The sequence below is a fragment of the Pteronotus mesoamericanus genome, unplaced genomic scaffold, assembly GCF_021234165.1.
Source record: "Pteronotus mesoamericanus isolate MK-2021 breed Mesoamerican mustached bat unplaced genomic scaffold, CSHL_Meso_final scaffold_408, whole genome shotgun sequence".
Lineage (NCBI taxonomy): Eukaryota > Metazoa > Chordata > Mammalia > Chiroptera > Mormoopidae > Pteronotus > Pteronotus mesoamericanus.
Window position 1 is genome coordinate 5,546,777 of NW_026555315.1, and position 14,059 is coordinate 5,560,835.

Genomic DNA, 14,059 nt, shown 5'->3' on the forward strand with positions numbered 1-14,059 from the left:
CTCCCAGTTTAAAAAAAGAAGAAAACATTCAGGAGATAAAAAAGAACTCCTAGAATTAAAGAGAGAGAGAGAAAATTCCACTGGAAGGTTGGTGGATAACGTTGAGGAAATCTCCTAGAAAGCAGAACAAAAAGAATAACAATTTTAAAAAAACAGGGGAAAAATGATTTAAAAAATTCAGAAAATCAGTCCAGGAGGTATAACGCCTAACTTATAGGTGATCCAGAAAGAGAGAGAAGAGGTAAGAACATTATCACAGGAGTAAGGTAAGCAAGCGTCTTGGCCCTGATGGATACAAGTTTCCAAAATAATGGGCCCCCTGGCACCGAGGAGCTTCATCAGGAAATTTCAGAGCACTGAGGAAGAAGAAAAGACATCACAGCCAGCAGAGAGCAAAGAAAGAAAATCTGGTCACATACAAAAGATCAGGAAGCCGTATGGCATTAGACTTCCCGTAAGCACTCTCAGAAATTTTATCTCCCATGCTCCACCAAAATGAAAGAATAAACCAAGAAGAAAAAAAAATGAAGTCGGGGGATCCAGGAAATATAATTCAGACCAAAGAAAAGCAAAAGGGATTTCCACCGTGGTGGAGAAGAAACCCCAGGGTCGCGGCCACGCCAGTGCCTGTCAGAGAAGGCTGGAGCGCTCGTGAGGGGTGTCTCCAAGGGGAAAACGAAGCCTGGAGACCGCTTGATGCCTTTGGACACCCCGATGTTCACGTGTAAGACAGTGTTTGGGGTCCCCGGGCTCAGAGGAAGGAGCATCTTCTAAAGTGCTTTCTTCAGACCAGGAGATGCCAATTTTCCTCACCTACCACCCCTTAAGGAAAAGCAGTTTGTAGCTCGTCCTAAATCACAGCTGGTTGCTATGGAAATGATTGTATGCATAAGCAGAACAAATACCTTGGGCACTCGTATCTCTCCAAAACTGGGCAGGGAAAGCTATAAGGTGCTGCTTGCTTTAGACACGGTGAGGGAGACATTACATGGGGGTTCAGAGAAGATGTTTACTTATTTATTCAGAGGCGTCAACATCAGCGTGAGGTGACCCAGTGAGGAGGGAGAAGGCTGCAGGAGAAGTTTAGGTGGGGACTTCACACGGTGGCCTGGAATTGATGTTATCATGTTGGCTACCCTCGGGGGGTTTATTGATTTATTTTTGGGAGAGGGAGAGAATTTCCACCATGAAAATTCAGTTAGTCCTGGACGTTGAGAACGGGTGGAAAAAGGGAGGTAATGGAGTGCAAGCCCTTCTCTACCCGCAGAGCCGCCCAGGTCACACAGCAGGTTGCCAGGAGGGTCAAGACCAGAGCCCAGGTCTCGTCACAGGCCTCACCACGTGCTTCCAGAACCTTCTCCAGGGTTGCCTGTCTCTCATTCCAATATTCTACCAGAAAAATAGAATCAAGCACCTACTGTGTGCCAGACGCCAAGGGTCCTTAAATAAAAAGGCACACCCTGGTGCCAAAGGAAGCATGCAAACAAGACTCTGAAAATAACGGGGCGCCTGGCGTGATACAGCTTCCCACTGGCGGAAGTGGAAAGGGAGAGCAAGTCGGCCTCTGGGGGCAGGGAAGGCCTCGCAGGGCCCCAGGGGTGGGCTTTCCAGGGGGCGAGGCGGGAGAGGGGTGGCGTCGCCAATGAAAGTCGCAAACGGAAGAACTGTCGGCTGGAACAGAAGGTCAGAGCCACCAGCTGAGGATGGAGAAGAAGGCTAGGCCAGAGCTTGGCCTAGATTCCCACCTCTGAGAGGTGCCGCTGGGGAAGGGTGGGCTGACACCGGTGTTCTGAGGGCTCGTGAGTCCCTGAGTGAGAAGGGCCTCCCCAGACCCCAGGAGGAAATGGGAGTGAAGGGGAGGAAGTCTGTCTCCCCAGCCTCCAACCAAAGGCAGGGTGGGCCAGTGTGGGGGTGGGGGAGCGGGGAATGAGGGGGGAGAGTGCCCTGCTCACCCTCCCAGCCTCGGCTTCAGCTCCCTCTCTCCTAATTCCCCAGCCTCCCCACCCCAACTCAACCTCAACCGGCAGTCCCAGCCTGCAAGGTAATTATAAAGAAGTTAAACTGAATTACACACGCAGGGTTTATTTTGTGTTTTTCCGCTGCTGCCGCTGCCAATTATGGTGCAATTAAGACTGCCTTCATTAGCAAATGAGATTAGAATTAACATTGTTAATTACTCGTTCTGTTAAATGGGGAAGCCAGTATGGTGGGGAAGATACAGGGTGGGTGGTGGAGGGAGAGAGTGCACGGCGGGGGGGGGCCTGCTTCCGGGCCCACGGGAAGTGGGGAAGAAAACCGAGAGCCACCGCTGTCCAAGCACAGCGGGGCGAGCCGGGCTGGACCCTGCCAGGTCAGAAAAGGAGGCGTTACTGCCTAGTAACACGTGCTGGGGTTCCCAGGGCACACGGTCTTCCTCTAACCCCTCCAGCCCTGCAGGAAGTCGGTCTTGGCCTCCCCACTTTGAGAGGATAAAAGTGACACTCGGGCAGCCAGGCGACTTCCCCAGAGGCACGCAGCTGTAGTCGGCGGTAGAGGCAAACCCTCCTCCGTCCCTGAACACCAAGACTTGGGTTCTTCCAAGAGGACCCGCGTATATATGATACTCTGTGTAGTGATAGTTTTAAGTCAACTCATTTGATGCTTGAATTTTCCCCATGAGGAAAATAGAAATTATTAGCCTCATTTTTCTCATGGGGAAGCTGAGACTCTGCGTTTAATCAGGAGTTGATTTCCCGTGGCCTGCAGGCCAAATCTGGCCTGCCACCTATTTTTGTAAATAAAATTTTATTGGAACACAGCTACCGCGCCCGTTTACGGGTGTGTTGTCAACGTCTTACTTCCCAACTAAAACCACAGCGTTGAGCAGTTGTTGCAATGACTGCAGAGCCTACCGAACGTAAAATATTTACTACCCGCCCTTTAAGGAAAAAGCATACTGGCTTCAATAATTAACCTAAAGTCACACAGTATATGCACGAAGGTGTGCAATGTGAACCCAGTTCTTCTGGCTAACTTAGGGGAGGTTCTTCAGCAACTTTTGCCCCAAGGGAGAGGAAGCAGCTCCAGCTAAGCTAGGTTTCCAGTGAGCTCAGAGACCCCTTCCTTGCCCCCAAGGACGGAATCACATCAGACAAATTATTTCATCCAGATTTCAGAAATTTGCTCATATTGGCTGCTTTCGGCAGCAATCAATCTGAGTGGTTTTGAAAATAAGCAATTTATTATTTCTTAAAACAAGAAGTCCAGACGTAAGGCAGTCCCAAGTTCGGTTAATTCAGTTGGGCCCTGGAATACCCTCTAGGACCCAGGTTGTTTCTATCTTTCTATTCTCCTTGCCTGAGCATCTTAACTGCTTCCCTCATGATCGCAACGTGGCTGCTAATGCTCAGGCGTCACAGCCTCACCGTCAACATCCAAAAGTAGTCGGCAGAGGCAGCTGCTTCTTCCAGCAAGTCAGTTTGTCAGATCTCAGAGAGCCGTTCACAGAAGGCACCCCTTCCCCACCACCAGCCTCCTCCTCAGTTGTCCTCGGCCAGAATGGCACGACATGCCTGTGCATGAACAATCACCAGCAAAGGAAGCAGGATTATTACGTTTGGCTTAATCAGCATTCATGCTGGGGCAGGGAGGGTCCCAGCCTCTCCTGAAAACCAGGGCTACTAGCATCTGAGTTCTGACAGCAAGAAAGAGCTGGAGAACAGAAGGCTGCCGGGAAGGCAATGGAGAAAAAGGCTTTACAATGCCTACGCCATCGGTCACATGGCAAGTCCGAACCCCTGAGGCCTAGGATATCGAGAGCCCACCTTCCTCATCTTCTCTTTCAACTCCCTGCTGCCTCCTCTTCCTGCGTGGGGTAAGAAGGCCCAGGAGGAGACCCAGGGGACCCAGTGTCCATCCCCCCCTGGCCTGGCCTCTAATTAACCCGCAACATAGGCACAGAACTCTCCAGAGAGCCTTTGGTCTTTGGTCCTCTCTTCCGCTCACCCACGTCCCAGCCCAGAAACACAGGCGTCTCCTGGCAACGCCCCCCCCCCGCCCCGCCCCCTTAGCATTGCCTCCTTAGTTCTTGTCCTCTCCCCTTTGGGTTCAATGACCTCACAAGCTGTGAGTTCGGCACCGAGTGGAAGTCTGAGCAACCCCAGCCAGCGGGCTGGACAACAAGCCACCCTTTCTGAGAGGTGCTCAGAATTGTGTCTCCCAGTGCCAAATGCCAGCACTGAAGTGGCAGCGCAGGTGGCCTGGGCCGGGCTGGGCAGGGCTTGTCCTTGTGCATCCATCCACGTCCAGGCTGCCATTGCCAGTTCATACGCTCTGCTTCCAGACCCCCAGGAGACTCTCTCTCTCTCTCTCTCTCTCTCTCTCTCTCTCTCTCTCTCTCTCCCCACCATATAGATATATTTCTCTCCTATACACATACATACACACACCATTTCTTTTAGACCCTGAACATCTGGGTCCACGCACCTTTGCCAGCTCTTCCTTCCTGCCACCTGGGCAGAATTTGTGAGGCAGGGAGGGAGGTTACCCAGGCATTTAAAAAAAGGTTCAGAGAAGGGTGTCGGGCAAGGTAGGTGCCATCTGGGTGCCACCTGTCATGCAAAGGCTCAGGGGCAAATTCCACAGTGACCCTTGTTAAGGAAGAAGAGTTACGGGGGGTGGAGGGGAGCTGTATGTGGAGTCGGCAAGAGAAGGCCTGCTCCTCTTTCCCCCCGTAATCTCCGTGACAGCGTGCTGGAGCCGGGCCGCCAGCTCGCGGCCAGCCCGGGCTTGCGTTTCGGGCCATGCTGCTGACAGGCTCAGCCTTGGGGGGAATCTCCACTGTGCAAGAAGGAGGGACACGTTCCCTCTACCCTTGGGTCAGTCGGGCCCTGTACCCTGCAGAGGAAGGTCCTGCATTAACCCCACACGTGAGCGCGCGTGCGCGCACACACGCACACACAGTGCCCGCTGGCCCTTGGACCACCCAGCTGCCTGGGTGGACACAAACATTGCAAACATTTCAGCCTCTGGCATCTCCTCCAGCCAGGTAGCCTGAGCCCACAGGGGCCCCATTTCCTTTCCCTGCCCTGCCCCATCCCTCTCACAGCTGGATTTTCTTCAAAAAGCCTCTGGGTGTTTCCTAAAGAATTGAGCTTCTCCAGCTGACTATTGGAGAGCATGGGCTCTTTGTCCCTTCCTCCTCGCTCCGCGTTCTTATGGCCCCAAAACTGGCACTGAGATGGCTGCTGAGGCTCCTAAGGGCTGTGCCCTCTCCCCAGGTGTTCAAGACCCACTCCTTCCTACAAAGCCCGCTCCCCAACCCTGCCGTCGGACGCCATGGAATTTACCCCAAACCTGGGCACCTGGCAGTTGGTGATCCAAAGGGAAAATGTAAAAGGGGAGCTGGAGGCCCTGGCTGGTGTGAATCAGCTGGTTGGAACAATGTCCCATAAACCAAAAGTTTGTGGGTTCAATTCCAGGTCAGGGCATGTGCCTGAGTTGTGGGTTCCGCCTCAGGTCTGGGTTCATGCAAGAGACAACCAATTGATGTTTCTCTTTCACATCAATGTTACTCTTCCTCTCTCTCTCCCTCCCTTCCCCTCTTTAAAACCAACAAGCATGTCCTTGGGTGAGGATGGATACATAATTAAGTAATAAAAAAGGGGCTGGGGCATGGATAACCCTGTTGGGCACAGACATGAGAGATGCCAAAGGACAGAGAAAGAAGAGTTTTAAATGGCCGCCTGCTCACCTAGGCCCGGTCTGGACAGGCCAGTGTCCCTGGAGAAGGCTTTACATCCTTGAACCTCCGGGGGCGGGCATAGGCTGTGGTACAGGAATGTGACTGTTGGAAAGCAACCTTGGACCCCCCTGAGGACTAGCACTGAGGCTCAGCTTCCTACAAGCCACCCCTGACCTGCAACGTCCCACAGGCCCCAAGACGCCCGATGCTGGGGAGCAGATTCACAGCCAGCTCCTCCCAGCAGCTGGCGCCCGCGTCCAGACTGCCTGGAGCCGAGATGTCTAGGTTTCCCCTATAAACAGGTAGCTGTCCCTGGGCTGGGAGCTCCACATCTCCCTAAGGCACGCAGACCCGCTCCAGTATCCCCCACAGAGCCTGGGCCCAGACTGCCTAGGACGACGTGAGGAGCAAGGGCCCAGACCTTCCCTCTCCTGCTCATCCTGGCTGTATACACCCCCCTTTCCCAAGCAGAGAATTCCCAGCCCCCAAGCCCTGGTGCAGGCCCGGCATCCACCCTGAAGCTGTCCTCCCTGGCCCAGCAGAGCGACTAAGGGAAAGGACAGGAAGTGGGAAACAGGCGTTGTTTGCTCACCCAAAACCTGCCAAGTGCTTTATGTGAGGGAGGCTGAGTGGTCAGAGGGTCTGACAACCTGAGAATCCGCTTCCTAGGCCACAAAATGGAAAGAATAACGTGAGTGTTGGATGGCTGAGGTGATGGGCTTGGGGGTTATGGCCAAAGTCAAGGGGGACTGGACTCTGGGAGGGGCCAGGCCGTGGCACACATGGAGAGGAATAGGGGGACCCTGAAAAGTGAACTGGGGTCAAATACTGGCAGGCTCTCCCTCCCTCTTCCACTCGCTTTGTCTCATTGCATCGGATCGGAATCCGGGGGCTCTGGGCTCATCTGACAGGCAACAGGGAGCTCTCAAAGGTTTCTGAGCAAGGCAGTGACCCATCAGAGCCGTGCCTCTAGCACGGACGTTAGGATGGCTCATAAAGAGGAAAATTTGGAGATGTCCAAAAAAATAAAAATAAAAGCCCACAGAAACAGTTTGTGGTCTGTCATCTTGGTAAAGAGAATGTAAGAGAATATTCCAGTCCCAGGCAAATGAACTTAAATGACCGTAGACACCGAAAGGTGCGACGGGAACGGTGGAGGCGGGGGAGATGGTGTGGCGCCTCCCACCACCGACAAATCTGTCGCCCACGGGAGGCCCCCCAAAAGAGTCAGCTCCAGGGCCTGATCCCTTCCACCCGCCATTCTTGTTGATAGCAAAGCCTAATTAGCATGGCTTTTAAGCATCCATTACATTAATTTTACACAAAAATCTAATGAAGCTTTATTGGAATTTCTTTCAGCGAAATTAACCCTGCAGGTTTCTTACACATGTTTCCATCAGGAGCCGTGAGCAGCGGAGATCATCAGGGAATTAGAATTAGCCCTTGTGGTTTGCACTCCGATCCATTCCTCTGTCCCCAAGCCCCCAGATACATAGATCTTTCTTCAGCAAAGCTGATGTCCCCACACAAAATGGTTCCCCTCAAGGACCATTATGACGGTGGGAGATTCAAGCCCTAAGACTTGAACAGGGGCCTCTCTGATGCAAACGCATCCCTTCCTATCCCAAAGGCTGCAATTCTGGGACCCTGAAGAACCTCGGGATACCAGGACAGGATCCCTAGACAGAAAGGCGTTCATCATCAGAGGGTTTGACCCAAGGCCATTCCCCACACCCACTCTCCTGGCTTCCTATCTTCCAGCTCGGGGTGGCCCTGAACCCAGTCACGGCCTAAACAGATAGGCAGAAGCCTCAGGGGAGGGCGTTCTTTCTTGAATCAAAAGACAGAACTAGAAAAATACCCTCTGCCCATTCATCATTCATCCTTCCCTCTTCTTCCCACGTGGAATATGTATGTAAGGTACGGAGCCGCAGCAGCCATATTTTGCCATGAGGATAAAAGCCCCAGCTTTTTGGGGGGCAGGAGGGCATGACAAAACAGAAAACAGGAAGAGCCTGGGCCACTGAGGCATCCCAGGGCTGACCATGGTCCCAGTCCTCAGCAGTCTATGCCTGAGCTTATTTCTTGAAACAAACTCTTTATCTAAAGTCTCTGTTAGTCAACGCTGCTGCTACTTGCAGCCAGAAACATTCCTAACCGATAGAGCTCAATTCTGGTCCCATATTCTGTGTGATTCTTGGTAGGTCTCTGTCTCTCTGAGTATTAATTTCATCACATGAAACAGAAGGATGGAACAAAACACGTTTAAAAAATTGCTGTAGTCAATAGACCCTAACGATTCCACCCCACCCCAGGGAAATCGGGTCCCACAAGAAGTTCATACGCCTCGTTCAAGGGGAGGCGTTCAAGGGCGCGTGGGTGCTCTGGGGTCCTGCCTGCCGGGTGCTGCCCCGCCCCACTCCAGAGACGCCGCGAGGACGCCTCTGCGAACCCCATGCTCCACAGAGCTCGCGTCACAAAACCGCCAGCCTTAAGGACATTCGAGGGCTTTTCTGGCTCTGCCATCACGGGCTTCTGCCTCCGGAAAGTATCAGCTGGCTGTGGAGCCCAGCTTCTGACGCCACGGGCAGGATTCCAGAGCCGCGCTTCTCCCCCTGTAGCAGGCAGTCTCCCGGGGACCCCGGCGAAACGCACATGCCAATTCGGTGGGTTTGATTTCCAACGCGCTCCCAGCGCTGCCCAGGCTCCCGGGCCGGGCCGTGACCCACACCTGGGCCTCATCACCTCCGGCCGGGCCGCCGCTCTGCCCTGTCGCACACCTCCGAGCAGGGGAGCAGCCTGCAGCAGGGGGGAGAGCGTCTTCCTGGGGTCAGGCTGACCCTGCCCTTCACTGGAATTCTGGGCAACTTGCCCAGCCTCTGCGCTGAATACGAGGGTCACACTGCCCAGTTCTGGGCCGGCCGCGGATGCTACCAGGCCGAGCCACAGGGTAAAAGCAAGCAGGGCCTGGAGCTGAGGGACGGCCATCTGGACCAACTCGGTCATCTTTCTGGAGCAAGGCAACCTGGCACGACAGAGGCAGGGCTGACGTGGGTGGGGAGAGGGGGGAGGAAGCAGGTGGTGAGAGAGTGGAAGAGGGAGGGAGAGTTGGGGTGGGTGTGTCAGAGCATTTGACATTAAAAGAAAGCACAAATTATATGCAAATAACATCTCTCTCTAACAATAATGTGATTGGATAAAGATGCCTCTTCCCGGACCCTAACGTTCCACTGCCCTCCTAACGCCTGTCATCAAGGAAATCATCACAGAAACCTCACACTCAACCGTCTGATCCCCCCTCTTCCCCCACTTTGCAGGTGGAGAAATTGAGACCCAGAGAGGTTAAGCAACCTGCTCAAGATCACACAGCTAGGCGGCTGTCCCCCGGGTCTCCTGACTGTGACTCTGCATGAAATGGTGACAGGGAGGAGGGGGAAGCGCTCATAGCTCTGAGAAGGGGCCAGGCCTAAGGAGGCACAAGAGCATGACAAGGGGCTGTCACTCTGCCAGCCAAGACAGAGTCCTTTGTTAGGCCAAGCAGCTGAGGCAGGAGCCAAATTGCCGTGCGGGGCTCCTGCTCCCCAATTAGCGTCAGCGCCTCTCTTTAACCCAGCCCCCCACAGGCGGCCCATCTGGCTGCCTCAGGGGGCCCCCACTCCTCACCAGCTCCTTGAGGGTCTTGGCAAGGCCAACAACTGCAGAGCCTGGGGGTAGGGGCTGGGACCCCAGCTGCCTGTGTAGTGTAGGGAAAGCGCCTAGACTTTGGCGTCACCCAAGCCCAGCTTCCAAAGCCACCTCTGCCCCCTACAGCAATTCTGCTCCATGTTGCCCCCCACCCCGAGTTCCCCAGTAGCATGAAGAGGACCCTCCAGCCATGATCTTCTCCCTTTTTGTTCACCTCTCTTTTCAACAAGCAAACTTGAGAAATGATAAAAACTTCTATTATTCAAATAGCATGGAAATCACCTACTTGGCATTCCTCTTCGACATGGAGCCTTTAATTAGCCACGGGCTCCATTTCTCCCTGCTCTGCAGCTCCCTCACCTCCTCTCCCCACCCACCTTAGCATCCTACTCGGGGGAGCCCAGGCCTGTAGGGGAGAGAGGGAGATGGGCGCCGTGGTTTCCGGAAAGAGCCCGCCCACGGCTAAAGCGGAAGAGCCTGGGCTCTGGTCTCTGGGGCTGTCCCCAGCGACTTCAGATCTCTGTGGGGCCACACAAGTTGGGGGCAGAGTGAGCCCCAAATCAGGGCGTTGGCCCCAAGTCAGGGCTTTGGCCCCAATCCAGACCTCTGTCCTTGGTTCTACAATGCGCCGTCACGCCATTTCGCAGCCGCCGCCGCCGCCACTCCCAGACCCACCTCACACAGCCGCTGCTCCATTCAGTCCTCCCTGTTCCGGGGACTGGCCTGCTGCCCCTTCCCTGTGGCTTGACCTCCAGGGGCCTGGGGGACGCGGAGCCTGATCTGGGGGGCCCCGTTCTCAGCCTGGTGCCCCGCGGGTCATTGCCATGGGCGGATGGGCGGTGACCAGCGGTGCCCGGTATCATGAGCCTGCCAGAGTGTGAGCAGCTGTCCTGGCTCTCAAGGAGCCGCAGACTACGGGAGAAAACTGGACTGCCACACAGGATGCCACCAAGAACCAGGAAGGAGGCATGGATGCAGGGCAGGTTCCCCAGAATTGGGTTCCGTAACTGCGGACCCCCGACAGATGCCCGAGCCACACCCGTGCTGTGGCACGTGAGCCCCATGCTTCAGGCCGGCGCACCTGCCCTTTCGTGCGTCCTTGGGTTTTCTGTCCTGCCCTTTTTCATGATCAATCACCAAGGTCCCCTCCCACTGTCCCCTTTTTTTAAGGAAGGGAAAGAAGAGGTAGTAAATCCAGGATGAACAAAACTATCGAGAAGTATAATCTTAAAGGTAGCTCCCCTCCTAGAGAGAAGTTGTCCCCAACAGAACTGTATGGCCTCGGTTAGACCACGCTCACTTCCCAGCCCTTGGCCGCGCACCTGGCAGATGCCAAGCTCTGCGTTGGCATGAGGACGTGTGTGAATGAAGATGCGCCTTTCCTGGAGCAGCCCGCAGCCCAACCCCCCGGCAGATTAAAATCCAACGCCCTCAGCAGTACAGTGTCCTCATGTTTTATGAGATTTTGCATGATGGCAATCTGACACTGTGATATAAAGACATTAATTAATAAAGTCTCACTTTATATGCAAAATTTGAAATAATGTGTATCCCAAACATTCTTTTTCAGCATGAAGGGCGTTGAAGCAGGCAGGCCCGGGGAGCTGGAAACCATCTACACGCTCACCGCAGAGCAAGGCCACTTGAGCTGATACACCGAAACGCCCACCAACCTTTGTCGGGAGGTGTATTAAATATGCAAGTTTCTGAATTATACAAGGCCTTCTGGAGTGTGTGTCGCACACGTGACGTGACAGGTCTGTGTTCAGAGTTCTGGCTGTGGAATCAGAGCGCGGGGATTTTATTCCTGGCTCCACCACTGTGTGACGCTGGACGAGGCACTGAGCCTCTCGTGCCCCAGTTTCCTCATGCGTACAATCAGGAGGAGAGTGCTGACCTCCAGGGAGCTGATGAGGATTAACTGTGTTCTCCCGAGCAACGTGCTCAGAAGCCGGCCCGCAGCCGCACCTCGCGTGGCTGTGGGTTAGCAGGAAGGGGTCGCCGACGCGCCATGAAGGACACGAACTGCCGCCCAGAGCAGAGGCAGGTGCGGCCGCACTCTGCCAAGCCCTGGCCCCTGGCTGGGGTCCCCGCACAGCTACTTGAGAACTTCACAAAAGGAGGGTCTTCTCTTGCTGTCACCGTGATACCATCCTGGTGACATCGCTGCCCCTTCACACTTGAGGCCTATGGCACCGCCCTGACAGGCTGTGCGCCCTCATTCGAGGAACTCAAGGACACTCTAGATTCTTTTGGAAGCTAACCCAGCACTAACAGGGCCGCATCCTTACCCAAAGGAGAAAGCAGAGCAGATGCCCAGGTAGCCCAGAGCCCAGCCCCGGGACAGCCCTCCATGTTCCAAAGCCTGCCCCCCCAAACTGCTCCATCATGGCTACCTTTTTCAGGAGCCAGTCTAATGTGATCGGTACCGCCCCAGAGCCCGCGCTGGGGAGGAAAGGGGAGGCCAGGGAACCCAGCACGGGGAGGAGGCGCTGCCCCTCAGCCCTCGGAAGCAAACCCCAGGGCCTGGTGCAGGGCGCGGCGGCGGTGGGTACAGCGGATCAGGCAGGGGAGCAGCTTGCTCAAAGGTGTGGAAAGAGAGCGCGCTTGGCACACTTAAGGAACTGCCAGCAGCTCCGTACAAAGTGCGAAGATCACCATCCAGGGCCTCACTCACTCTTGTCCAGGTAAAAGGGCCCCAGGGCAAGGGGGTGAGGCCCAGAGAGAGCCTGTGGGAGGGGCCGTGACCTTCTCCGTGCTGGCGCTGCCTGTGGCGCTCTGCTGGAGCCTGCAGGCCCCGCCTTCTAAAGCATACAATAAAGTACAGCCAGTCCCTGACCTATGATGGTTCAACGTTTTTTGGTTTTTATTTTTATTTTAGTGTGGTGTGAAAGCACTATGCATTCAGTGGAAACCACGCTTGGGATTTTGAATTTTGATTTTTTTTTTCCCCTGGGCTAGGAACACACAACGCCACACTCTCTCGTGACGCAGGGTGGGGGCAGCAGGGAGCCGCAGCTCCCAGTCGGCCACGCGGCCTCCCAGGAAACAGTCGATAATCTAACGGGGGTGTCCTACCTTTTGGCGTCCCTGGGCCACCCTGGAAGAAGAAGCGTTGTCTTGGGCCACAAATTAAATACACAAACGCTAACGAAAACTGATGAGCAAAAAAAAAAAAAGGTTTTAAGTAAATTTACAATTCTGTGTTGGGCCACACCCGTAGCCATCCTGGGAGGCACGTGGCCCGCCAGCCACAGGCTGGACACCCTTGTAAGTGTGCTCATCGTGCGAGATGATTGTGCCCTACTGTAGGCTGAGGTAAGTGTTCCGAGCACGTCTACGGGAGCCTAGGCTGGGCCGTGATGATCTGTAGGTTAGGTGTACTAAATGCATTTTGGACTTTCGCTATTTTCAACTTATGATGGGTTTATAGGGATGTAACCCCATTATCGTAGATCGAGACACATCTGTATATAGACCTGCAAAGAAAACCAGTTATAACAAAGTAGTTATTATCAGAAGATTTTTTTAAAAATACGTGTGTTATAGTAAGGCGCCTCTTTCTCAATGCAGTAAATGACAAGATCTAGTGGCAAGAAGGAGTGCTGAAAAAATTGTTTTTCAAGATATTAAAACAGCTGTAATATCCCTGACCGGTGTGGCTCAGCTGGTTGGGCATCATCCCGCAAACCAAATGGTGGCCAGTTCAATTCCTGGTCAGGGCACACGCCTGGGTTGTGGGTTCAGTCCCGGGTCAGGGCGCGTGCAAGAGGCAACCAACCGCTGTTTCTCTCTCACATCGATGTTTCTCTCCCTCTCTTTCTCCCTCCCTTTTTCCTCTCTCTAAAAATATATAAAATCTTTTTATAAAAAACAACTGTAATATGTGAAAATGCCTGTGATTTCTATTGGTGATAAACCCAAAGTACTGCTCATTCTACTAGGGTTTGCCACCCACGTTCGCGATAAGGGAAATAGTCGATTGCAGTTAAAGGCTGGTGAAAATAAAGATGTAACTTTTTCACACCCAAGTTCACAGACTCCCCAGAATGCTCTCCTCCGCCTTCCCCTCGAACCTCCAGGATGCCGGGAGCCTCAGAGCTGGCCCCATTACTGCCGCCGGACCTTGGGCAAGAAGCCGCCCCCCCTCCCGTGCCTCAGTTTCCTCACGACGGTGAGAATCAGATGAGCTGACACACATAAAGCAGTCGGAATAGTGCCCGGCACAAACTAGGCGGTCAATAAAGGGTCAGCTGCTTTCATTCCCATGGTCAGCTCCCAAAGACGACAGGGAGAGGAACTCACCGTCGGGGGCACTGTTTACAAACCGGAGTCATGGCAATAAGCTCACAAAGCCCAACTAGCAGGACTGTTTCGATCCTGGGGTTTCCTTGACCATAAAAGCGTCCTGTGGGTCCCGCCCCGATTTCTCTGCTAACTGCGGCTGCTGCCGTCCGTTGCAGCGGCCACACGACGCCTGCGCTGGCTGCATCCAAAAGTGGCTGAGAAGGCGGCGTGACGGTGCGTGCCAATGGGCCGCCGCGACCAGGATAAATGGAGTCAGGCCGCGGAGGCTGGCCAGGGCCCGGCCCTGGGACCCTGACCTGCACGGCCCCTGCGAGCTCCCAGGTCCCCACCTGTCCTCCCAAAGCG